Here is a 27315-nt window from a genome sequence, read left to right as displayed (position 1 = left end):
TGGCCTAATTTTACCACTTCCTACTCTGTGTCCTAAGTAAGTGACCTCCGCCATACTCACTTGACAGTTACTGGGTTTAATGGCTAATCTTGCCCTACTTAATCTATCTAAGACCTCTCTCACATCTTGGTTTGCAAATGCCCGTAGCATAGTCTTTAATGTAGAGTTTAACCTCTCCACAAAACCATTAGTCTGGTGTTGGTAGGGGGTGGTCTTTAGATGTTTCACCCTACAACACTTCCACAGACATGTCAGCAAGTCTGACATGAAGTTGGCACTTTGGTCAGTCAGTATTTCCCATGGAAAACCTACTCTGCTAAAAATTTCTAGGAAACCACTTGCCACCTTTTTTAAATCAATATCACCTGTTAAACGAATATTAAGAACTTTAAATAGAAGTGGCAAATGGTAGGCTCTAGGCTCTACAAACTGCCACACTACCTCACTTTCCAGCCCTCCCATAGGAGTCAACTTTCAATACAACAAGCTTTCTTTCTGTGCCTTAATACCCCCTTCCCAAGGAATATTAGGGACTATAGCTAGAAGTGGCAGATGGTAGGCTCTAGGTTCTACCAAATGCCACACTACCTCACGTTCCAGGGCTCCTTTAGGAGTCCACTCTCTATACAACAAACTTTCCTTCTCCACCTCAATATCCCCCTCCCAAGGAATATCAGAGACTATAGCTAGAAGTGGCAGATGGTAGGCTCTAGGCTCTACCAACTGCCATACTACCTCACCTTCCAGACCTCCCTTAGGAGTCCACTCTTTTTACAACAAATCCTTGTTCCCGTATATAGACTCCCCTCTTCCTTGAGCCTCAGGTGCTTCCATAGCCATCTCCCTTAAACTTTGTGCTGTAGGGTCTGTAAGTTCATCCTGTCTCAACTGTTCATCTGCGACCCTCCCAAGCTATCCTTTCCCAGGAAGCCTAGTATCTTCTGATAGCTGTACCTCACTGTCAATCTGGGTATCATCACTCCCCTCGGTCCTTGTAATTACCATGCCCAAGGGAACATCAGTACCTCCCAGCAGCTGTGGCTCACTTTCAGACTTACTTCTGCAGAATAGCTCATTCTCTAAAACAGCCGCCATGCCAGTCCCAGCTTCAGGTATGAAATCTTTCTGGGTCTCTCCCAGACTACCTGACCTACATGCCTTTTTCCAAGCTTGACTGCATGTCACTGCATGTACACAAGGTACTGCATCATCAATGTCAGTCCCTATCAGGACATCTGCAGGAATATCCTAATACACACATACTTGCTGGCTTCTTCTTCCACCCTCCCAGTCAAGATAAACCCCAAAGCTGCTTGGAACAAGGTCCTTCCCAATGCTCTGACTGCAATGAACTGCTCAAGCAAGTGCTGCTCTTCTCTATCCACTGCAAAACTCACAGTGGTTCTATCAGAAGCTGTGTCCCTCTTAGCAGTTACCTGTATGCCATCTACTAAGATTGGATATAAATGTTGGCGATAATTTGTCACCCCAGTTGTTTCTAAACAACTTACCATTGGCAGTTTGTCATCACCACTTGCTGGCTACCTCACCTTTTGTTTCTCACCTTGCCTCGATGGACATTTGATTGCCATGTAGTACCTCTCATTACTTTTCAAACTTCTAATCCCTAATCGAGCACTTGGATTAGTAGTTTCCCCCATTATTGGTGTACTCTCTTGGAGTTGTTTAGACTGCCCCTCATGGGTTTCCCTATGTCCATGTACAGCACTGGGTAACCCTTTCCTATACAGTGGTGATCTGCTTGCCAAGTAGGAATCCCCTTTTCTCCCCTGCTCCTCTGCAGAGTTGAATTCATGGTCTGATAATCAGATTCTCATGTCATCAGGCAAAATACTGAGGGCTTGTTCCCTCACCAAAAGGTCTGCCAGACCCACAAAAGTGGTGACCTGGCACCCAATCACCCATCTGTGAAAATATGTACTTAAGTAAACAATATAATAATGTACACTTTCATCTGCTTTCCATCTATGTTCACAAAATATTTTTCTATAAGCTTCAGGTATAAGTTTGAAACAGTCAAGCAAACAACATTTCATTTTATCATAATTCAAACAATCTACATCATTTAACTTTGATACAGCCTGAACAGCTTTACCATGGAGTAAGGGAGCCAGGAGCTGAACCCAGAACTCATGGTCAACATCATATTGTCTACATACCGTCTCAAAAATATAGATAAAACTATCAAAGTCATCCTCATTCCTGTACTGGAAAAATGTTTTACTGACCTGTTTGGCTTCTGGGGTCCAGCTATTCCCTTCCACATTACATCCATGACCCTCTTGAAGGGTAAGAAGCTCCACTTCATGCTGGCACTGTCTCTCATTCTCCTCATGCTGTCTCTCATTATCCTTGGCTTCTAAATGCCTCAGTATCTCTTCGGTCTCTTGCCATTTGGTCTCATACTGGTGCCATTTCTCTTCAACCTCCAGTTCATATTGGTGCTGCTTCTCCCTTTCTTCAGCTTCAAAGCATTGCATTCTCTCTTTTCAGCCTCTAGTTCCAGTCTCCTTAACTCTAGGTGGATTCTCAGGTCCTCTGAAGAAAATGTGGACCATCTTGTCTCAGCAGGCTGTACATCACCAACAACAAACTGGATGTCCTCCAAATGGCTGATCTGAGCTGCAGCTGCATCCAAGGCTGAAATCATCGCTCCCTTTGTCAAGATGGCATGCACCAATCCTCTGGCTGCACACTCCTTAGCCAAATGGATCTTTGTCAGCTTTCTAAAATCTTATGCTGACATCCTTGCCTGCTATCCCGGTCTATCTAACTAAAAAAAAATGAGTACAACTGTGGTGGATTGAAATTCTGAATGTTGACCTTGTGGCTGTCAAGAGTACATATCTTAATGACAACTACCCATGGGCTATTGGGAACCAGTTAAAAATCCCACACTGCTGGCACGAATAATGTGACGTTCGTTTATATCTCACTGGACTGCCACCAGTTAAATGTGATATCTCTTACTATCCTGGGTCATTAACTAAGTAGCTTCAGTCCTCACTACTGACTCCAATATGAGACTGCCACTTAAACAGAAGTAATATTTCACAATTTTCCTCTAACAGCACAGCGGAAACATGCTCTATTTTCCTGGGACTGGAATATAAACCTTTGTCCACCCCAAATGTATTTTCTTATTGCCCACTTCAGAGCAATGTGTCCCAGTTTAAGACCACTGATACACTCACACTCAAAGTAAATTTAAATCTCACACGTCCAAATACTTCTGGGAAAGCCTGACACAGATTCCCATCTGTGTCCCTCCCCCAAAATAATACAGTAATGTTACCACCAATCAGAGTGTCTTCATGCTCTTCTAAAGGGGTCTATAGTTATAAAAATTAAATATCAAAATAAACGATAGTTATGAGCAGAACAGTCAGGCCTTCAAGGGGACCTGGGGAGTATCAAAATGGTATAAGCACTATCTCATCTTTAAAGAAAAAAACACTGATTCCCAGCCACAATGTAAAGTAATGAAAAACAATTAATAATACGTATAATGATTACACAAATGTAAAGCTTTAAATAAACACCAGAACTCAATCACCAAAAATGTAAAATTAAATTGCAGGATAGGAGTCCATTATTCTAGAAAAACTCAATCTTTATAGCTAAACTTTCCTAGTCTAACTCAAGAATACTGTCCCTGATCTAATCTAATACAAAACAGCAAGGCAAAAGGCAGACTTACAGTTTTTAGTTAGGTCTCATTCATGGGAGTTCACTGACTGCACAGCACTGTAACTGTCTGTACTTCACAAAACTGCTCAGCACTTGAAAAACTGAAGTCTCAACTGTCTTATTTTTAAAAAATAACAGTCAGCTGTTTGTAAAAGTTCATTTTCTGTGAATCAGCTGTTTAAATAATCACTTAGCAACCAGGAAATTTCTAATGACATCACTTACTGTTCAGCTGATTCTCCACAGTACTTTTGAATGTCCCCCTCAAACATGCACAGATATGTATCAAAACACTGACAGATTCCCTAAACATTCTGTACAAACAGGGACATACTCAACATTTTAAAACTTATTTACATTTTCACAAGTCGACATGCTGGCATGCCATACAAGTTAATCAAGAATATAAATAAATTTCCTGTGAGACACGCTAACACAGATGACAGTGTTTTCATTTTCTTCACAATAATGCTGTCTAGAAAGTTAGAATTCCTGAAATTATTACACAGTTATTAGATGGTAGACAGCATCAGTAAAATGGACCTGGATGTGTAACTTATCTGATAATGTAACAGTATGTGAGTGATTGGAACAATTGGATATACAGGCAGAAGATTTGTCAGGACAAAATGGGAAATGTGCATACTCTATATATAAACAGCTGGCAAGCACCACAGCTAAATATGTGCACTTTTGCAGGCATCAGATTAATGTTATAAGCAGGTAGCTCTGATATAAAAAGAATATTGTGCATAGTTTCTATCAGAAACCAAAACCAAATCCGATTAAAGAGCAATGAATATATTTACTGTTGAGAAAATAAACTGAGGACATTAGGACATTTTTAATACTGCAAGAAAATCTAAATAATGGAAATAGGCAAAAATAAAAAAGCTGCATGTGATGACACAAAGTATGCATATTTTTTGGGGGGGTGGCTACAAGAGGTTGTTTAATCTATAATTCATGGATATTGAATTATGAAACTCAAGATTTGCCTGAGGAGAGACTAGGGACAAAAACAGGAGCAGAATTCAAGAACACGTGGGACCTGATTAATGACTGTGGCGAATGTAGCTATTAACATTCTAAAGGATAGATATACATCTGTGTATTTGTGGCACAAGCGTTGATGCACTTCATTGAAACATTCAGACAAACTAGTTATCAGCAACAATTTTTATCATGATACAGGCAATGCAATCTTGCAATTATTTTTTTTTTGGTTAGGGCTTGCTGGATGGAAAACCCATTGCATGATGTTGTTGTTGTGTGCATGTTTGGGGGTGGGTTGTGTCCTCACATAAAAATAAATTAATGAATAAATAAAGATTATATCTCAAATAAGCATACTTCATGTGCACAGTGGTAAACCCTACCACTGCACTGCCCATCTCATGCATACCTTACAAGACTGACAATCCAGCACCTCAGCAGCTACCAGTGCCATTAATAAATGAATCATTTTTCAAAAACTGTCAGCCTTAATGATATCTGTAAAAAAAAAACACTGCATGCCTTTTCAGGACTGCTAAAATATGAATTATAAACAGCTAATCAAAATAAAAAAATCTAAGATACAAAAATATAATTATATTAGGACACACAAAATGTCTATAAGAAGTTAACGAAATGAATTGGAATTCATGTTGACTGACTTGAGGGATGTAATGCTTCAGAAGTTTGCAGAATGCTCAGATTGTTTCTCCTGTTTTGATATGTTTCTCATAAAACATGTGTACTTTTCTGCCAAATCTAGTGACTTAAGTCACTAAATAATAGCAGATATTTGAAATTCTGACTTCATATCCTTCAGAAATGCATGCTAATACAAATCCTGTTATCTCTCAAATTCTTAAATGCAAGAAACATGGAGAAACCAAAATAATGGAGGAACAAAGGCCCTAAATTAGGGACAGATTTTAAATATTACTCTTGTAAACTTAGAAAGTTTCTAGAATAACAGGGTATGTGTTAACTTGCATTTTCTGAAGGATCCGAAGTATTAAACTGAAATGTATGCCTTTATTTAGTGATTTCAATCCTCATCAATTTGCCAGAAAATCATAAATTTTATAAGGAACATTCCAAAACAATTAGGCAAAACTCTGGACATTTTTCAGAAATCTGGACAGTTGAGAGTTATGCCTGATGTTATATTTAATTTCTAATTGGTTTGATTACACTTTTTAGCTATCATCTAGTTTGAAGTCAGAAAGTATAATAATCCAGAAGTTAATTACCAAACATATATTTTTTATTTACTTATCCTTTGTTGACTGGATTAGTCCAATTAGGCTAGTGGCCTCTTTTCAAGGGATACAATAGAGTGCATTTCTACTACTGGCATAAAATTGGTCAGAGTACCCTCTACACTTTTTGATAGGTGTTGCGAGATCTTTTACTTCCACCTGTTATACAACTCATTCAAGCAATGGGACTTCAGCTTAAAATCTCATCCAAAGGACAAAACATTCATGCACCCAACACTCACCCCCCAATGCTACAGTACAGTGTCAAGCAATCCAATCCCTTAGGATGTAAATAGAACCCTCAGCCTTCTGGTCTTCCAAATGTCAAAGGTGAGTGTACTCCCTGTTATACCACTGATGCAACTTTGCAGCCATGAACATAAAGTACTGCAAATGACATTACATATCAATAACAGACATCATTTATGGCAAAGTGAACTTAAATTCATATTTATCAGTTAGTAACACATAGTAGCATACTGGCACAGGAGATAGCATTGCTGTCTTACAGCACTTGGTTTTCCACATTAGTCCACAGATGGAGTGCCTCTGTGTAGAGTTTGCATGCCCTCTCTGTGTCTACACAAATTCTACCTAGTGCTCTGGTTTTCTGTAACATCCTAGAAATAGACTGTCAGTTATCTGGAAATGTGTGTGTGTGTGTGCGTGTGTGTGTCTGTTTCTATATAAGCATGCAAGTGTGTGTGTGTGTGTGTGTGTGTGTGTGTGTGTGTGTGTGTGTGTGTGTGTGTGTGTGTGTGTGTGTGTGTGTGCATACATGCATACTGTGTGAGATAGGTTCTCTAGTCACTGGGAATTAATAGCTTTATATCCACTGAGATCTAAGACAGGGTGTGCCTTCACTGTAACCCTTAACTTGCTTAAACAAGTTACTGGAGAATGAATGAATAAAAGACTGAGTGATGCAAATAAAAATAAGAAACATTAATGCTTGTAAGGATGATTCTTTATATGAATTATTATAGCTAGGAAATTGGAAATGTCTGAGACATTAAGACTGTGATTTCAAGGAAGTAAGGAAAATAAATTTGGAGATGCAGAATATTCATGTGGATGTGCATTAAGTACTGAGTGTGTCTGTTTGAATTTGGGGGCAGGTGGATAGTAAACTATACACAGTAGTACAGAAAAAAATATGCTAATTAATGTAGTTTTATAAAATCTCAATTAATAGAAACAGTGACTGAAGATAAATTATTTAGGTAAGGTGTTAAAAGAAGTTAATAAGAGCTGTTGCTAGATGTAGAAGGATAAAAAAATAAATTTAATACATGTGATTTTTAAGGTTAAAAAATGGGAGAGTAAGATTACAGCAAATGATTATGCAGGAAATGAGAGAAAGAAGGGGTATTAATACAAAGAGCCTGGGGTGTAAGGGGTGGAGGGAACAGTTAACAGGGACCTGCTCTACAACTCTACTCACAGCTCTAGTGAATAAATTAATCTTCTGTCAAGTAAAAAGAAGGAGATTCCAAGCTGCAGGTATGGATGAAAGCTGGCCTTAGTACAGAAGGAGTGTGTTAAGATATTCATGTGATTGCACCAGGGCCAGATGGTGTCCTAGGCAAAAGGGCTCAACAGCAGTCCCCCACCACCACGACCCAGTGCTCCCATCCTGGTCTACCTACACCATCCAGATTACTTGTTTCTTCCTTTTTCTCAGTTTGTTTTACTTTTCAGATTTTTTTTCCTGTAGTTATTCAACATGTTTTAAAGAACCATTTCTTCAATACAAAAAATAAACCACATAAATTCTAGAAAAGCGCCCATGCTAGAGCCACATCTAGGCAGCCCCGCAGTTGGCCTATCCCTAAAGACAGCTATGGATTGTACAGAAGGTGTTTCTAGCTTTTAACTAAAGGAGGAAGATTTTGCTAAAGTGATCAAAAAGGACAGTGAAAAGGAGGAAAGAGGCCTGTTTGATTACAAGTAGAGTATTGGTGGCGTTGAGAAGAACACATTGATGTGAGACAGCTGAAAAGGCAAATAAGTAGCAGAATTTGAGAAGAGCTACTTGAAGGGTATAACTTCTTTTGCATTTCATGGGATAATTACAGTCAGGGGCAAATATGAGTTTTAGAATAAAGCCTTCTTAGCTGTAGAGGTTCTGGTTAGTGAGTACGTAAGTAAACAGCTGAGTTTATGTGCCACTTTAAGTTGAGAGGTAACTTTGGAAGACTGACAGCTATACATTAAAGAAAGTTAGAAAATGGGATAAATGTGCATTGTCAATAATACCAACAGAGTGTTAAGGTACAGGTTAAGCCTGATTTAAAAAAACACTAAAAAAAAACAAACTAAAAATATTTTCAGCAGAATTATGTAAATTATAATATTATTATAATTATTATATAGAACAGAATATTAAGCTGTTGTGAAGAAGGGACTGAAAAAAGCAAATGGTCACCATTTTTACATTTGCCAAGTATGGGTTTGCTCTTTAGAAAGCATAAAATAATAATCATTGTGAAGGCAAGGCTGTCAGGCTAGCTAGATAGAATTTTGTAAATAATTCTATCTCACTGTAAATATTAATATAACCCACAGGCTTGTTTTACAAATGTAAAGAGAACTATATGTTATTATTAAACTGTTGTACTGAGCTTCAGAAATGTAACCACAGTGTACCCTGCTGGAAGGAAGTTGTTAAGTAAAGAATTACAACTTTGTTTGATCTCAAGCTCAGAGACAAGATGTCTAGGCTAGCAAATTCTTTCTATTGTTTAAGACAGAGATAATTACTAGATTTTACATGTAAAAGTGTCTTTTATTGCTGTGGCTTCCTGGCCAGGTGCAGCTTACAAAGAAATGTAAATTTTGAGTTTCTGTTAGCCTGGGAACTAAAAGAGAAGTGATAAAAATGAAGTAATGTGAAATGACTCTGCTGTACTGTGTATTATCAATTTAAGACTTTCTCAGAGAGAAAGATTGAGCATTTTGTATATTGATATGGATCTGACAACAACTCACCAGCACTTGCTTGCTCTGTATGTAAGTAGCATTTATAACAGTGATTTCTCTTAGAGATAGCCAGAAATATAGTCAAATTAGCCTAGATGTGTTCTATATTTATGTCAGACTATCCTGCAATATTGTTTTAAAAGTTTCTTGTGATCTCTGAACTCTTGATTAGCACTGTGTTGAATTGATGAGATTTGTCTTGTGCTTTTCTTATTTATTATTAAATATTTTAAATCTCTCAACTATGGCTGCTTTGTGTAGAGATAATTTAAGCTCTTAGAGTGTACTTACATGTATGTGGTGATACTGTCCAAGCCACATCAATAGTCTTGCTGTTCATCAGACTTGCTATTTGAATAACAGTAACATTAAACAGTGAAATTGGTCACCCATTGGAAAGGGCTTTATAGTAGCTGATATTAGTGGTTGGTGGCAGTCGGTACTACTTTATAGTCTGGGCAGAAAGGGGGCAGAGCTGGAGAAACTGTGCCAGACTTCCCTAGGAGTGTGTGTGTGTGTTTGTATATAAATCAAATCTTAAAGTGTGTGTGTGTGTCAGCTACTTGGTCAGGGACACGAAGCACTGGTTGGGCAGAGAGGGTGCTGGAGGTTTTAGCTTGACCACTAGGCTGAGATCTGGATCCTATAGCTGTGTCAGTGGGGAGTCTTATTGGGGATCTGGAGAGAACTGTTAAGGGAAATTGTACTTTACTGTGTGAGTGTACTTGTTATCTGCCCAATGTGCATGCCCATCACTGGTGCTAGTGGTGAGGATTGAGGCTCCTTGTTTACTGGGCCAGTGCGCAGGCATACTACTACTACTACTACTACTAATAATAATAATAATAATAATAATGTAAAATATCATTCAATGATCAAATGTAACTGCAATAGCTATTGCAAGGACTTGCCATTTCACTTACCCTAGCAAAAAAAGTTGCATTTAGCAAGATGAAAAACTGAACAAAAATGCATTTGACTTGCATGTTCTAAGTAACATTAAGAAAAAACATCAAAAAATTGTCTCCTTTACAGAAACAAAAACTTTCTCTCGAGTAAAGCTAAAACAGCTTTATTGCATGACTACTTACTACAAGACCTTCTCTATGACTCTCAATTTCTCATCAATTTACAGCCCTCACTAATTACTACAGCAAGGTAGCTACATTTACTGCTGAACTACCATACTCCTCTCATCGCTGCTCAGCACTCCGTAAACTGAACTGGTTGAATTTCCCCCATAACCTTCTCCTCTCTCAGCTTCAGATAATTCATTCTGTTCTATACCACCCCACTTTCTGTCCCAGCATCACATCTTTCATCTCCTACTATACCCCAGCAAGAACACTCCAGAGCTCTGACCAACATTTCCTGTCCATTCACAAATGCAAGATCAACATAGGAAAAAAAACCTTTTTAGTTGTTACCCTGCTGAAAACTGGAATAAACTACCACTTGACATATGACACATTAGACCCAAACTACAATTTAGAAAGGGAGTTAAAAAATCACTTACGCAAAAACAAACTATGCCTATGCTATCACCCCTCTAACTGACCCATCTCTATAGGCCACCGAATATCTTACCTTTCTCCCACATCACTGAAGCCCTACCTTCCTTCTCATCACTCGTCACTTCAACACTGCAAGCCCTCTTTCTTAACTCTCTGCCTCTAACCTAAGATCTATTCATACTACCTTCTCTTCTCTATTTTACAGCCAGTTTAATCAGAACTGACATATAACTTTTCAACAGTTGAAAGACTAAGCTTAAAAACATTTACCTACTTACCTTTTACCACACTTTAACCAGTATTCTTTGCCTTGTAAATGTTATCTGTATTGTTTTTTTACTCTGCACTGTACCCAAATACGTGTTGATATGTAGGGACTAATTGTCATTCATGTTAACCTGCTTTTGTATATATCTTCTTGATATTTTGTATAATCATCTTTGTACTAAGACAACTTAAATGTATGTATTAACTGTGGAGCTTTTCTTCCCGGGTCACCACTGAAAAAGGGCTCTTTCCCAGCTGGACCAACCCGGTCAACAAATTTAAAATAAATAAATACATTTGAGAGAGAGAGAGAGAGTATGTGTGTGTGTGTGTGTCTGTGTGTGTGTGTGTGTGTGTGTGTGTGTGTGTGTGTGTGTGTGTGTGTGTGTGTGTGTGTGTGTGTGTGTGTGTGTGAGAGAGAGAGAGAGAGAGAGAGAGAGAGAGAGAGTGACAAGGCAGAGTACGTACCTTGCAACTTCTTTTGCAAGAATTCAGATTCAAAGAGGCTTTTCATTAAAACACACATCTGAACAAATAGAAGTATAAAACTATAACATCTAGTTTTATTGACTAGCTGCAATCCCTGGTGATTTAAAGAAGGCAAACCAGGGACATTCTGCAAAATCAGGAACAGTTACAATATTATGAAAATAATGAGGCAAACATTTGAAATGCAGTAAGCCACTGGAGTGAGCCCTGAAACATGGAGGCTGAATAAGATCAGATATATATTCAAATTCCAAGATACCATTTCTCAGAATATTCCCTTTTCTCTAAGCTATGGAGCTCTCAGAGTTGATATGTATAATTTCAGTGTGCAACCCCCACCCCCCCCCATAAAAAGAAGTTATAAGGAGAAGAGCGATTTTCAAGATTCTCTCCTCCTTTATTTTCCATCTCTTTTTCTGCTTTTCAGCACTTGGCATTTTGAATACCAACATTTGAGAAGGCAGCTAAATAATACCCTTCCAGGGGTATAAAGGTGCCTCACCTGTGACATCAAGACTCACAACACCGAGGAATGGGTGATATTTCATCAAAAACACCCACCCCGTCTGACAATATAGCTTGCCTAACACACATGAATCTAGGTGAAACCCATAACATTTACAGTTTGAGATTTACATGATGGGGTTGCAGATCTAGTGGAAAAGAGTGTTGTCATTAACCTGCAGAACTGTAATACTACTGTTTAAATGTATTAGTTAATCTATGGAATGAGACAATATTACAAGGAAAGCAACTAGGACAATTTTTGCATGAATTCATAGAAATGAAGAAATTGTATCTGGATATAAATTTTCTTGTCAAAACTTTACATAATTCATTGAACAGAAAACTAGGACTGATGTGTGTGTGTGTGTGTGTGTGTGTGTGTGTGTGTGTGTGTGTGTGTGTGTGTGTGTGTGTGTGTGTGTGTGTGTGTGTGTGTGTGTGTGTGTGTGTGTGTGTGTGTGTGTGTGTGTGTGTGTGTGTGCAGGCTGAAAGAGGCAAGCCTCTTGAACTTCAATATCATCATATTATCTGTTGCTCAGTTCATTGGAGAGCAATAAAGCCTAATGGTTGCCTGCATACAAGTCTCATTGCAGTTATGGCTTCATGTTTTATGCAATATGATGCACTTACATGGCACACAGGAGACCTCATGGCTGCAGAATAATAAACCCTAATGGCTATCTGCCCAAAAGACACACCACAGTCACTTCCCACCTGGTGAGTCCTGATGATTATCAAATGGTTGTCCGGTATTGGGGATGGGGAACATTTTTTGACAAAAAGAGCAAGTGGTGCAGTAAAAAAGAGAGAAAGATAAAAAAAAACAGAGAGAGAATATCCAGAAAACTTGAAACTGCAATTTTGCCTTTTGCATTCATTTATGATCTTGCATCTTCTTGCTGTGTGGTGTACATCAATTGAATACATCTCAGAACTGCTTCTGACAACATTTTTAGCATTATCCTTTTTATTTGTTCTGCTCCATCCACTACAGAACTGATCTCACTTACCCAAAACATATTTAATATTGTTGAAACATGGTTCTCGGAACGTTTCCTCCTACCTAATGCCAAAAAAACTAAACTTCTCCTTTGCATCCCCACCACTCGAACCCCCCCATCAAATTTCACCATCTTCTCAAACACTAACACTATCATTTCACCTGATTCAACAACAAAACTGCTAGGAATAACCATCGACAATAATCTCTCCTTCGATCAACACATTAACAACACCATCAAATTAGTTAACAGAAAAATTGGATCCCTATATCGAATTAAACCTTTTCTAACCCCAGCAACTAGAACCAAAATAGCCCAATCCCATCTCTTATCTTCACTACTATATGCCTCCCCCATTTACACCAACCTTAAGAAAAGCAACCTAACTAAATTAGCAACTTGCTACAGCAATATCGCCCGTTTCGCCACTGGTAACCCCTTCAGAACCCACCATTGTCTTAACTTAAAACTTCTAGGCTGGCTCGAATTCCAAAACTACCTGCTAATCCCTCAACTCTCTACTGCCCATAGTATACTATACCAACCTGACAACACCCCAATTCTCTCTCAACTGATAAGCCCCTATAATAATCTCAACTCCCTACGCTCTTCTCATAAACTGATGACCAAATCAATTAAGTCAAACAACTTTGCTGGTGACTGTCTTTTCACTAATACAGTAGGTAGATATTGGAATCTTCTACCTAGTGACATAACTCTGACTACATCTTTGCCTCTTTTCAAACAGAAAATTAAACTGTACTTCCAAAACCACTGGATCTGTTCCTGCAGCACACCTGACTAATTTATCTTACTTATTACTCTTTTACTCCTCTACTCCTTTCCTCTCTACTCCAATTCCTGTTCTGATTCTACTACTATTAGAACTTCAAGTATTATATATTTTTCTGTAAAATTGTTGGAATTTAAAAACAGTACATTTCTTTTTTAGAAAAATTGTTTCATTATTGTTGAATATCTCTCTTCCAATGTTATTAATCCTTATAAGCTGTTTTCTTAGTAATATATTTCCTATGTAATGTAATAGTAGATAGTGGAGCTTTTCTCCTCTGGCCTCTGCTGAAAATGGACTTGTTATCCAGCCAGACTAGCCCGGTCAACAAATGTAAGATAAATAAAATAAATAAATGTGTTTCACTTTTTCATCTCATAACTTACTTACTCCAAAACTAGTAGGTTATTAGTGATATAACCAAATACGCAGCCATACAAATAGAAAGTTAGTTAGGTAAGACAGATGGACAGACAGAGACAGATAGATTATGGCCCAAAAGTAGCAGCTTCATGTTCAAATTAGTTTTATTGCCCTGCAGTGCCTAACTTTGATATTATGGTGTATCAATTGTATGTGTCTTTTTCTCTCATTTCTGTCTTTCTCCCTATATATCTCTCTGACCGATTCTCTCAATAAACTGACTGCACTATAAAGGCACAATGAAACAAGATATGATAATTATAAATGGGCCTGCACTGGTCACTGTACTGTTGATAAAAGCAATAATTTAACTACTGTCCATGTCCAAAAATTCCAGTAAAATACAGTGCCTGGATGCTTCAAGACTATTTGCCATACACCTACCAGGGCCTTTGTAATGTTAGAACAGGGCAGTCATTATAGTGTGAGTGGTGTGTGTCAGCCTCCCTAACCCTGTTATTTGCAATGTGGTGTGCATTGCTAATATTGTTGTCTGCTTTAGATTTTGCACCAACCATCCTTGTCATCTCTTTTCCTTCCCATTTATATAACAAACATAGTTGACACTTTAGGCCACACTGCACAATTCCAGATACTTATTTTTCTTAGCACGGTCACCATATCATTCTTACTGTGTCCTTCATACATGTGGCATCATACTCACAAGCCCTGGAGCCATTCAGATGACTGCAAACATCCTATTTGATTTCCCGAAGTAACTCTTAAGTTCCAATTCTGTTTTTCTTCATTAAGCAGTTTACACAGTGGTTGTTTAAAAGACAGAATTAGTGACCATTCTATGCATGAAAGATCTATTTTAAATGTATTACTGCGTACATCCTCAGCTGCATTTAAAAGATAGCTTCTCCTAATCTTGGCAAAAGGTTATCTCTTAATTTACCGTATCTCGTTCAATTTAAAATTAATTGCATTTTAAGTGATACATTTATGTCCTAAATTTCATTAATATGAGGTGCAATTCCTTTAATGTTTATTAGTAAATATTAAGCACCCAAGTAGGGGTTGTCGTTCACTGAAAACATAGCATTGCATATTTCCTCATTGTTTTTGACAGTGTAACCTCAAGTAAGATATCAGTAAGTCTATGTTCGTATGTATAAGCAGGCATGTGTGAATGTATATTTTTGTGGTTTACTTTATATTACGTTTTCATGCAATACAACAGCTGAAATAATAGTATGTGTTGTTGCAATAAACAGCTTCAGGGAATGAATGAGTTAAGCTCACTTGTTCCTAAAGTACTTTTTAGATCCCTGGGGTGAATTCATTTGATGACAACGTCTTCATACTGACCAGCAGATTTAAAACCTCCTGAGGCTTCTAGCTTCTTATTGAATCATAATAGTTTCTGCTTCTCATCCACATTCTCATTATCCAGATCTCTCTCTTAACAACTAAAAAAGTTCACACCACCCCAGGTCATTATCAGATCTAGTCTCACTGGAGAAGATATCTGACATAGGAGAAGCTGTTCTGTGGAGTCTGATTTAGAAATAAGTCCCAGTGGACTTAAAGATAGAAAAGAAGAAAAGAAGGTTAGTGTATGGCAGTCTGTCTTCTAAACTACTTGTGCAAAAGATCAAATAATAGTACAACAAATATAAACAGCAATCAAGAAATTAATGAGCATTTTCGTAAATCAAAATATTTCATATTATGACAAAATAAATTGTTCAAATGGTTAATGAGCATGTGTAAAGTCCTATAAAGTGATACATTAGACAGATGGCTAAGCCTCAGCATTTAACAGTGCTTTACTGAAGCTGTTACAATGAAAGCTTCTCAAAATGACAGTAACTTGTCCTATGGAAGTGTCAGAATGCTTGTTTACCAAGAGAAAACACATTCCTTTTTTTATTGTAGAACAAACCTGTGCAGTCATATTCTGAATTTAAAGGAGTTTAGTTATCCATCAGGTAGGAAACATCAGTCTCCACATATATACTCCGCAGTTAAAAGAATTTGACTAAATAACAGATGGCATAAAAATCAGGCTTTGCTTTTTTTCATACATTCTCCCTATAATATGCTATCAGCATTGCTCTTCATTAATCAGATTAAAATGTTTGTGATATTTAGCATTTGAAGAACTGTAAAACATTCAAGAAGTCATAAGAGAATTTATATGACATCTGTGTCATTACTGGGTATTATAGATAATGCATAAACACTGAAATACATTACAAAGAGAATGGTGTTGTAAACTATTATTACTGAATAAATATCACCAGTCCCAGATTACCAGACACTACAATCACTTTCAAATCAGTCTTACCTGCATATGTTAGTAACATTAGCACACTTTCCCCTGTCAAAGCACAATATATGATCTGGCTAAATTTCTCTCAAAACTGCATCTTTGAACAATCAAATAGAAAAGCAATAAATATTCACCTTATCAATAGGAATCCATAGTGATGCTGAACAGCAAAAGGATATCAATGTGAACAAAATAATTAAGGTTCCTGCCCAGGCATTTACTCACATATAGCAACCTTGGCCTTCCCCATCTGAAACATCTGAAAAGGATCTTTCATCATATCTCTAGAAAGTGAATTTATCTTATTTTTCTACTAAGAATCATAAAGAAAACAAATATTTCATCTGATCATTGAAAATTCAGGTTGATAATGTCCAGCTAAAGGAATACACAGTAAACAAAATGTGTTAGCTGTTTTGCACAGGAAGTATCCTTGACCCAAATGTCAAGTAAGTCCATATAGAATAACCCCACATTTCCCTAGAAAGTACAAGTCTTAAAACTCTAGAAACAATTGCACAAACTAATAAAAAGATGCAGCTACACTACACAAATGCAACCTAATAGTGCCCCACTAAACGTTTCATGCAGTGAATTAATTAGTTAAATAATTCACCTCACCTAGTATTTCTGCACAGGTACTGCTGTTCATCTTCACCGAATAAACTCCAAGACAAGATCACCCAGCATTTCTCTGTAAAATAAATGCCTGAGCTTATATTTCTAGGAAGATTCCAAAATGAAAATAAATATTTAAGTTCATCTGCACAGATTCAGCTTGATGCCACAGTGGATACATAACAACAATATAGTTTAAATTTTTCAGCATTTGGTACATGTGATATCTCCTCCTCCACATATTCCAAACTTTAGCCCCAAAGAGTACCTTCCAGCATTTCATCAAGAAGTGACTGACTAAACTTTATTCAAGGAAAGAAAATGCACAGATAATATAATTATTATATCTTTACTATACAAATTTGCCTGTCTGATATTGTCCAATCAAAGGAAATTGCAATGATTAAAAATAATTAAAAATACTGATCTCTGTACACTTCTGAAGGTAGCACCATAACCCCAGCTCTAGCCCCCCCCCCCCCCTGCCAACAAGTTCTCTTTAAAGCAAATATCTGAACTCGTAATGCTTGGAAGAATTGTAGAAGAACAATTAAATAAACTGAATTTAACTGGGTATCTTTTGAAATTTCAAGAACCTTATCTGCCGTCCTTGGATATTTAGCTTGAGAATAATTACACATTTGAAATGTTCATACTAGGTGACTTAAGTGCTGCCTGAAACATATCATTCAACCAATAAACTTTCCACTCTATGGATCTGTGCAGTCATTTTTAATCACTTATCATCCTTATTTGGGCAGAGACAAACACTGGGAAGAAGAACATATCAGGCTGGATCCAAACATTGAGGAATGTCAACTTAGAACATGTGATGCCATGTTACAGAACCACCATCAATGACACCCCAATCTTTTTCACCTTTATGTATTCATAATAAGTCAATCATTTCAATCACTTTACTCAGTCTTGCAATATGAGACTAGCTAGTCTGTATTCTTCTTTCTTCTTAGTCAGGTGGATTTCCTGTGTCCTTATGAGTTTGAACATAACAGTGTCTTCAATCACTTTATCTCATTCTTGCTTTCAGTAATGCACAAATTATCATCTGCACAGCAAAGTGCAATGAAGCCACAGAACTCCCCTTGAACAACAATATTCTCAAAAAAATTTGAATTCAATATAATGTTTTAAGACAGTGGGGGGAATTTAATAAATTCTACATGGTCTTTTTTACCATATAGGCATTTAGGCATTGTGGCACGCTGCTTACATGTAAGTTAGCAGGTTTGCAATCCAGTAAGCACTGCTGTGACACGAGCATGAGTGCGCTAACACAGGAAGTCCTGTGGCATGCAAATCACCTCATAAAGAAGTGAATTTCATGCAAATGAGCAAGTAGAGGGATCCGGCAAGCAGATAGGCAGCCCAGTAGACCCCGTGTCTGTGTCTGAAGCATACATGGAAAAATTCCATGTACAGGATTTCAGACAGACAACAGGGATTGTAAAAATGCCGGTAGATGGACAAAAATGGCATAGCGCATGCAGATATGAGCAAAACTATCCATGGTGTGTCAAAAATGTAAGTGAAATAATTTAAAACTTTTTTTTTTTTAATGATCTGGGTAAGTTTGCACAGCGAGCTGCAGTGCACAAACATGTTTTATGAAAAAAAAAAGAGTGGAAAAAACACATTTAGTAGTATGTGACAGAAATGTATTATAGTTCCCTGCTTGGAGTATCTAAAGTAGTGTAATGGTGCTGTTGCTAATGAGCTAGGGTCTGGAATTGTTTAGTTTGCAGGTTGCGTGCATGGATTCCTATGCAAATGAGGTGGCATTATTGAAGAGCACAAATGGGTATCCATATCCACATATCTGTGTCTGTTGGTGGTGTAACATTGCCAACCACAGTCACAGATTAAGTACAGCACACAGCTGGGGAATGCTGTGGACAGTTTGAGTGAAGTGCAGTACTGCTGAAACTGGGGTGGATGTTAATGTCTGTAACATATAAAATCCTGGACTGAAGTACAGGTAGGTGTGGTCTGGAGTCAACTAATTAGTACTGACAATGCCAATGGTCATGCCCACACACTTAGTTAAAATGAGCATAATCATGTTGCCCCTTCATCAAAATGACCTGTTGTGTATAAATGTCTATACAGACAGATATATGTATACATATCCATCTGTCACTATCTCTTTCTCACATGCATAGTATAGCTATCTCTATGTAGTGACAAATTGATATGTACTGATATATATATATATAACTAAATATATTAAAATGATAATATACCCTCCCCATACATCTACATAACACATATACATATCATACACACATGCAACTATGGTTATGTATACATCCCTGTTATATACAAAAATATGTGTGTGGATGTCGGAATTGTCCGACATACCCTAATAATGGTGAGTATACCCACAGTGATGGTGCTGCGGTAGCGTTGTCGCCTCACAGTAAGACGCTGTCTGGTTCGATTCTCAGCTAAAGTGTCATCTGTGTGGAGACATGCGTGAATGGTCGTATCTTCATTGAAGGTTGTGCATCAGGGCTGGTAACTCGGCACGTAAAAATCAACTACCAATCGCTGTGGCGACCCCTAACCAGGAAAAGCTGAAAGACACAAACAAACCCTAATAATGGTGAGTAAATCTTCACTATAACACAGCCATACTGTTGCTCAAAGGATCCAAGCTAAGGATGCAACAGCACAAATTCTACTTACCCACAGACCCGTGTTCCTGTTGGATGTCACCAGATACAGACACAAGTGAGCAGGTGCTGTAATGTTGTCAACACATGTATGGAAAGGGCAACTTGTCCCTGCCCACAGGTATGCCTATGTAACTGCAAGCAACCACATATGGCCATACTGGTAACTGTACACACATAGCTAGGATAATTACAGTTATCCCACTGCTAGGATACTAGATGCAGATAACAGTATGAAGCAATATCACATTGCAGGCCACAGATGTTGGTTAACACAGGCCTAGTTTGTGTAATGCACAAGTAATGTGCCTGCTATCACCCATACAACAAACTTAACTTGTGGCACATGCGATAAATACTGTGATCCATAGTGTATAAAACTAAGTAGGTAGGTGTTCTAATCTCACTCCAACCCACTTGGTGCATGACTTTGTCTGAGTGTGTGTGTGTGTGTGTGTGTGTGTGTGTGTGTGTGTGTGTGTGTGTGTGTGTGTGTGTGTGTGTGTGTGTGTGTGTGTGTGTCTGTCTGTGCGTATCCCTGCAAAAATGAATGGATATGCACTCATGGGCTATCCACCTGCAATGTATATACACTGTTTGTCCCTGCAACTTGCTAGTAGCTTCCACACTGCCCTTTTCTACAAGGCCTGATGATGTCAGCCACCTTAAGATTACCAGCTGACAGTGTAACATCAGATGGAAGCCATGATGCATGTGATAAGTACCATGAGCTATAGTGTATAAGACTAGATAGGTAGGAGTTATACTCTCACTCCAGCCTACTTGGTATGCGTGAATATATCCATATGGCATAACCTTGGTAGCCTAGACATATGCAGGGTTTTGCATGGTTTTATTTGTAGCAGGTGATGTGGTCCCCTAAAGGATTGACCACAACAAGGCCTGCATATGTCATCAAACATAATTTGTCCTAGAATGATAGTACTAGCAGATATGAGGTGTATGTACACCACATACTGTGATTTGTAGTATGTGCCATTAAATAGATAAGTGTGCATATCTACATACAGCCAACCTGCACTATGTATGTGCCTTGGCATGTCCTGTATGCACTGATTGGTAGTTGTGCTGTAGCCATGTGTTTGTCTGAGTCTGTTAGAGCATTTTACAGCATGTTATGGAACTATGGGACATATGGATTGAACAGAGAGAGTACAGTAGCCTTTGACTGTCACTGGTCAGAACAATGTGGATGCATTCACTGTTGTACAAGCAATACCAACCTGTTTGGGACTTACATTCCAGACTGGCACTGGTATACTGAATGTGGCAGTCATTACAGCTATCATTTTGTGCAGTGGCACCCTTGCCATGTCACAACACAGGCATATCATACAGCTGTAGCAGACACACAGGTTCCAAGGTACACCAATTCACATTGTAGAGAACATGTCATATGGAGTCCATGTCAGGACCGCACATGTGTAGTCTGTCTCCAAAATGCTTTGGAGGGGATGTGTATGGCTCCATACAGGGAGGTGTCAGTTCCCACTGTGTACCTCCCATGTATCCATGACAGGATTAACACGTGTCATCTGTGCTACACACCAACAACATTAGCGTGGTATCCATAGTACATGCTGGTGAGACAGGTATGTAAAACAGACAGTACATCCTACATGAAACAGCCCCCCCATGCATGTCATGCACACATCTGCTGTGACACATATCATGTGCAGGTTACACATTAGGACAGCAGAATACAACAATTATAGCTGTTGCCTGACAACTGTTGGTACTGGGCACAGGATATATGCAGATGTGTCATCTCCATCATAACCCTGATGGCACTTATGAAGGGTAGCAGACCTACTCACAGATTAGGGATGCATGAGTATGCTGAATGCCAACATTGTCCTTGTTAGCCTATTATACACATATGAACCTATGGAGCCATACAGTTATAGTGCTGTACCTTGCTGACTACATATGTCCGCTGTGATGATGCCCTCCTGTGCTGCTTTATTTCCACTGTGTATCCATAGGTTATCTCAACAGACTCCTGTAACAGAAACATAAACAGGCCCATGACACACCTGTCATTGTGTAACTATATAGCCAATTTAGCAACATACAACATAAGGACCACATAAGGTACTCAAATGTATGTGGCACACACGTGACAAATACCAACATATGGTATCTCTTGTTAACCACTACAAGTGGTATGGTGAACTAACACTCCCATTACACAAGTACATGTTAAGTAATATAGTCACCTTGTGCATCAAACACATAGCTGCATTTCCATGCATTGATATCACAGATGACAGAGATGTTGCACAGGTATCATCACTTGCACAGAGTGTTGTGTGGGGATGCAGGAGGCCTAGGCTGGCCCAAACGACAGACAGCATGTATATGGGTCCTCACAGTCTACATCCATCAGTATGTGCATGGCTTTATATAGTTGTATTTCTGTACCAGAGTTCCAGTTGAACATGTATTTTGCCATGGGTGCCTTAACTAATGACTTTCTACATGATACTGATAAATGGGCACAATTACCTCCTATCACAGGCCTTATTTAAAGCTGTTATCATGTGTTTGTCTGTCTAGTAGTGTACTATTGCAACAGAATCCAAAGTACACTCCCATTTTTCCATTACTCTTTATTACAGTTTGCGCAGTGTGGGGCAGCGCACAGCTCTGCTAAACATGCCTAATGACTGTAAGTGGCAATTACTATGTTTTCCTTAAACCACCTGTTTTAATTAAGAGTTGCGTGGTGTGGCAGGTTAATGCACTCTGTTGCAGGTATGATGGGCTTGAGATCAAAACATGGAAGAAATGTTTGTTTTGTACATTTGACGTATAATGTTAAATACACATATACTCATTATAGCTCTATTTAGCTGAGCTAATTAAACCTGCACAATGCGGCACACCACTCAGCTCTGCACTAAAAAAATATAAAGAAAAGAAAAAAGAGGAGATAGGAAAGTGGTGAAATGGGGGAAGCAGGGGGAAAATATTGAAAGGCAGGGAGGGATGTCATCCCAGTATGTCAAAAAAAATGCCTAAATCTCCTTGTGTTCTGACTGCGCTTCTCAAACATTTTGGAAATATAGAGTATATTTTAGTGCATTTGTTAAAACTGTATTTGCCTTAATATTGCTACAACTCAAGTGTGCTGTGTTGCACTGCATCTGAATTTTTTTGCTGCTTTTCTGTATATATAGACTTCTCTGTATATGTAGACTAGCTGCTTATTCTACTGTATTACTGCCTCAAATCGTTTTTCAGTTGTGCACTTGCCTTGTTTCATTTAAAAAGTTTTTAATTGCTAATTTTGTAGACTTTTAATTGCATTTACTGTCTAGGGCTAAACACTCAAGTGTGTTAGCCTTTTCTGTGTTTATTTACTGTATTATTGCATTGTTTAGCCTGTTTTAACCCAAACAAAAAAAAAACAAAAATACTATCCTGTTTGCTCATTTCCCGCCTTTCCTAGCTAGTATAGACCAGATCCCAGGCTTTGCTGGTCTCAGGACTTTATTTTCTGTGTTCAGAGATATCAAGACCTTGCTGTGGTAGAGGGAAGTCCTGCTGCTTACCAGTGGGAGTGGTGAGCATTGTACGGCTTATCTAACACTAGAGGAGTGGTTTCCAGCTCTGAAATTGTAATTTTATTAGTCTTTTTGGGATGAATTCTATTCTTTTAACTTTCTGGCTTAAAAACGTATGTGCTTGCACATTTTTTGCATTGTGCAGCACCACGGGGCTACAGTTAAACTATTTCAGGTGCCAGAAAGTCTGATCTTCAAATGTTCCCTTAGAACTAGCTGGTTTCTCAGTAGTAGCACTAAAATCTGAACCTCTGTGACTAGCACTTGCTCTAGAACCTGCTGGAAAGCACGAGGAAGCCTTAAACTGATACAAGCACTCAACTCTCCTTGTCAATAAGGAGAAATTAATCATAGGCACTAAACAGCCTATAATTGCAAAGTACCTTGCAAAGGTAAGGGAAAACAGCCTTTGTACTTTACACAAAAAACACCTAAACAGGCATGTCTAAGGGTCAGCTTCTGGTGATTTCTCCTGTCCACCTGGTGAATCTGGGCATACTGGGGCAATGCAGCAACTGCCTTGTGTACACAGGCAACCCTCTCCTCCTACCACCCAACACTACAAACTGTGAGAGATGCACTTACATAGCCAAACTGGAAGCAAAGCTTTCTCCAGCCAAGATTATGCTAGACAGTCAAGAGGAGAAGGTTAACACCTGCACTACACCTCAAGCAACACATAACCCTTCAAAACCCACACCATCAACACCCACACATAGCAACACTAAACCCACACATGTGGAGGCCCTTAACATTAACCTGCCCAAGCAACAAGGACCTCCAAAGCTTAAACGCAAACAAACGCCAGTCACACCCAAAGTGGCGCATAGCTCACAACACCAGTGTGCCACCCAACAACAGCCCCTAAGGCAAGACAATGTACCCAACACTTTGGTCATAGGTGACTCTGTAGTCAGGCATACTGATGTCCCACTCACCAGGCTGAACAAGGAGAAAATTACAGTCAGCTGCCTGTCGGGCACCAGGATCTGCCACATAACACATGCACTCAAGTCACTCCACAATAAGTGCAAATACGACTCTGTCATTGTCCATGTTGGAGTGAATGACTTGAGACATACCTCCCTGGACTACATGAAAAGAGACATGGAAGAACTCTCGGATCATGTGGCCCAGGCAGGTATGACCCTAGCCCTGAGTAGCATCCTGCCCTCGCCCAGAATGGTACCACAGTATAAGGACAAAATGACTGACTTCAACAATTGGCTAAGCTTCTGGTGTCATTCAAAGGGGATCCAGTATGTGTCTGCCTGGGACGACATGATCGACAAACCACGATGCTTTGCCAGACATGGTCTGCATCTGTCACCCCTGGGATTCAGGTTACTAGCAAAAGCTCTTGCCACCCCTATAGTACCTTTTTTAGGCAAGGTTCAAAGGACAAAACCACCACCATAACAGATACAAACATGCAAAATCTGAAGGTAATGCTACTCAATGCTAGAAGTCTAAACCTCAAAATGCACTCTCTCGAGGCACTCCTAAAAATGGAGAACATTGATATCTGTGCAGTAACTGAGACCTACTTCAAGGCTCCAGAGAGCACCCCTGCAATACCAGGCTACAACTCTTACCACACTTTTCGGCCACCAAACCAAGACTGAAACACTGAAGGTGGAGGAGTGTCCATATTTACCAAGGATATTCGCACCTCCAGGCTAGTTGCCCAGCACAATGCATCTGAAATTCTCCAGGTGCAACTAACATTAAGTAAGACTGCAATCCAAATTGTAGCTTGCTACAGATTCTTCACCATGCCCCAAGATTCTCATTACACCTTTATAAACATACTGGAAAATATTAAGATACAACCAAACACCCTAATACTGGGTGATTTCAACTACCCTGCCATTAACTGGGAAAACTACTCGGGTACCAACACCTTTTCCCAGTGGTTCTTGGAATTCATAAATTCCAATACCCTGGATCAACTAATCCATTGTCCCACCAGGGGCTCCAATATCCTAGACCTGCTCATTACCAACATAAGAGATAGATGCTCCACACCAGTGGTCACCCCCTCATTGGTCAGGTCTGACCATAAGCAAATCACCCTTGACATCCACATCCCACCCTCACCCACAGTAAGGAAACCTCTGTAAAAAACTTCTCCAAAACCAACTTCATGCTACTCAAGACAGAAGTGACAAAAACTTCATGACACCCATGCAGATGGGATCTGAAAGTTCGACTGCTGAATCCTACACTAAGGCACTGTATGAGCACATCCACTCATGCATGAATCATGTCATCCTAAATAGAACCAAGACGCACTCCTCCAAAAAAAGGAAGCCAATCTGGTAGTCCCCTGCTATAAACAAACTATACAACAGAAGGAAGAAACTGTTGCAGAAAAGAAGAAATCCCAGGATGCAAAAACACTCCCTTACCAGCCTCAGTAAGAAGCTGAGATCCCTTATAAAATCCTCCAAAGCTAGTTATGAAAATAAAATTGTCAAAGATTCCAAAGACAACCACAAGGAATTCTATAGTTATGTCAAGAATCTAAATGGCAATGCTCAGATCTTCTCTGAGCTACAACAGAATGGCATTAAATATACTGATTCCAAGGATATTGATAATATCCTGGCAGATCGATTTAGGGCCAACCTTACCCCCCTCTCACCCCCTAAAGGGCCCATCTTAATACCAAAAGATTGCCAAATTCTGGTAATCATGGCCACATAGGTAGAAACTGCACTCTCCAAAGCTAAGAATACAGCATCCATGGGACCAGATGACATCCCAGGCTGTGTACTTCATGAACTACAAAATGAACTGGCACCTCACCTAAGTGTCATGTTTATTCATAGCCTCACCTCAGGCTTCATGCCCACTGAGTGGTGCACAGCTACAGTTATCCTACTCCAGAAAGGGGGGATCCACCTTGGATCCCGGGAATAACTGTCCCATCAGTCTGACAAGCATGATCTGCAAGGGCATGGAACACATTATCATGGAACTTATAAACAAAGGCATTGGCAACCTTCAAACACTGGACCCCACCCAGTTTGGGATTGTGAAGGGCCAATCCTGTCTCCTGAACCTGATTGACTTCTTCGAATCAGTCTCCAGAGCTGTGGACGAGGGTAAGGTGGTCCACACAGCCTATCTGGATATCATCAAGGCCTTCGGCATCATCCCCCACTCTGGAGTAATAGATAAACTTACTAAGCTGGGCATAAATCCCTACATCATCCGATGGGTTGCCAACCAGCTTACTGGCAGTACCCAGACTGTAAAAGTAGCCAACTCCAAATCCAGCTCCAGACAAGTGGCAACTGGAGTACTTCAGGGTTTAGTCCTGTGACCGCTCTTGTTTGGCATCTACTTCTCTGAAGTACAGGCCAACACTAAGGGACTCTGGCTAACAAAGTTTGTAGATGACTGCAAACTGGGAGCCATTATTGAATCCCCAAATGAAGTGGATTTTCTACAAAAGGGCCTTACAGAAACAGATACTTGGTGCCAGAGCCATGGGCTGAAGCTTAAATCCAATAAATGTATAGTTAGCCCCTTTGGGAAAACAAACATGTACCCATGAATTACCACATAGGTGGCAGTACACTAAACAGTGAAAGTGTGATGAGAGACTTAGGGACACAGGTGGACAGTGGTCTCACCTTCAATAACCACATCGCCACAACAGTCAGGAAATCCTTCTATGTGCACACCTCATCACAAAGGGCTTTTCATCCAGAAAAAAGGAGGTCATTGTCTCATCCCTCATTAGACCCATTATAGAGTAAAATGCCCCATTTGGTATGTACCTCACAAGACATCTGCAACAGCTTTAAAGGCTGCAGAAATACCTCACTAAAAGAATCACAGGCCTAAAGCAGATGCCCTATGCTGACCGTCTAAAAAACTCCAGCTATACTCTGTGGCTTATCGTCTACTCAGAGGCAATCTCTGCTTATCATACAAGGCCATGTCAAACCCTGAGCTCTTGGACATGCTCCCCTTAATGAAATCCCAATCCCTCAGAGCCACATGCTCCAGGGATCTAAACCTTGTCATCACAATGAACAAAACATGCTGGAGGGATAGGTTCCTGACCCAGAGACTCCCCATACTCTGGAATAGACTGCCCATACATGTCAAGCAGAGCACCTCCTTGGCCCTCTTCAAAAGGAACCTTGACAATTGGATGGGAGATAGGAAATTCACCCC

The sequence above is a fragment of the Protopterus annectens genome, chromosome 1.part0 (assembly GCF_019279795.1).
Source record: "Protopterus annectens isolate FY-2018-M chromosome 1.part0, PAN1.0, whole genome shotgun sequence".
NCBI lineage: Eukaryota > Metazoa > Chordata > Ceratodontiformes > Protopteridae > Protopterus > Protopterus annectens.
Note: the sequence above shows the minus strand (reverse complement) of the source record.